Here is a 1,270-nt window from a genome sequence, read left to right on the forward strand (position 1 = left end):
CTCTCGACCAGTTCATGTTCAAGGGAGGGTGATAGAGGGGACCCAGAATTTAGATCTCTTTCTCTATGGCGGGAGGTCTCTTTCGTATCAAGAGTGTTTTGGGGAGGCCAGGGGAGACGGATTGGATCGAGAGGCGATGCTTATACCTCTTTTTTATCGATAGGATTTCCATCATTTGCAGTCTCCGGAGAAGGAGATAAGGGCGAGGGACCGAACATGTTCTATCCTCAACCTCCATCCATCATTAGTAATCTCAATTCGCTTTTCCTATTCACTAGTACAATGCGAGCTACAACTAGCAGCCCCTTACTAGTAAGGGAAAAGGCTAGTTGTAGCGCAAGGGCTGATGAAACAGCAACTTGTTAGGACTAGGTTTTGGCTCGTCCCTTTATTCTTATTAGGAAGATATGTTTGGAACCCTATACAAGGGGCTGCTTGCCGCTCACCCCTATCTCTAAAGGGGCGCACACTCGTTACCACTAAACGACGAAGCCGGGAGCAGAATGAGGGACTTGAACCCTCAACCTCAGCCTTGGCAAGGCTATGCTCTACCAATTAAGCTATTTCCGCCAGCTACGGTAGTGGCGAAGCACTACTGAGCAATTCACGTATCACTTGATACGGACGACTTCTGTTTTTCCGGCGGACCACAGTCTTAACCTCCGATCGAGCTACGAACACGAGTAGGTAGGCGGCTAGGGGGCGGCAGGGCTGCGCCTTTTCAATCAATCTCCGGCCGCTCCGCTATTGGTGCGAGCTGTAAGGAGTCTTGATCTCGAGTCAAGCTGGGGCGTCATCTGTCTTTTAAATTAAGTCATTTCCTAAGAAGGCTCCTCTTATTCTTTCTAGGATAATCCAAACTGCAAGCTCCACGAGTCTGTCGGAACCAGTCAATTCCTGAGCCATTCGTTCTCCCATATCGGTTGGCCTTTGCCAGCCACTAGAGCAAGTAAGAGAACCTACAGTGAATGCCGCAGATTTTTACCGGATTGTACACATTTGTGTCTGGCTATGTATATGGATGTGCATAAAGAAGGGAAGGGGCATATCTATCCTTTTTTGGGGGAAGAGAGAGGGAAGAAGCTGCTGCGGCACCTCACGAACTTCTTACTGGAGCAGTACTATAGGCATTTTCGAGTGTTTGGATGCACGTCTTTTGTTCATATTCCTGCGCAGTTAAGAGAGAAATTGTCCCCAAGGAAACCACTTGTGTCTTTCTTGGATATGCTCAGTCCGGGTATAGACGCTATGACGTGAAATCCAAGAGACT

At 48.3% G+C, this 1,270-nt stretch overlaps 1 non-coding gene across 1 annotated transcript; it reads right to left on the bottom strand.

Annotated features, from left to right (window-relative positions):
• Nucleotides 1-497: 497 nt before the first annotated feature.
• On the bottom strand, nt 498-570 carry TRNAG-GCC (transfer RNA glycine (anticodon GCC)). Its single transcript has one exon. It is a non-coding gene; the product is annotated as a tRNA-Gly (tRNA).
• Between the last annotated feature and the right edge of the window lie 700 nt (nt 571-1,270).

This window comes from Bidens hawaiensis, unplaced genomic scaffold (genome assembly GCF_021521415.1).
Source record: "Bidens hawaiensis isolate Kalapana, Puna unplaced genomic scaffold, B.hawaiensis_p1.1 tig00009775_1, whole genome shotgun sequence".
Classification (NCBI taxonomy): Eukaryota; Viridiplantae; Streptophyta; class Magnoliopsida; order Asterales; family Asteraceae; genus Bidens; species Bidens hawaiensis.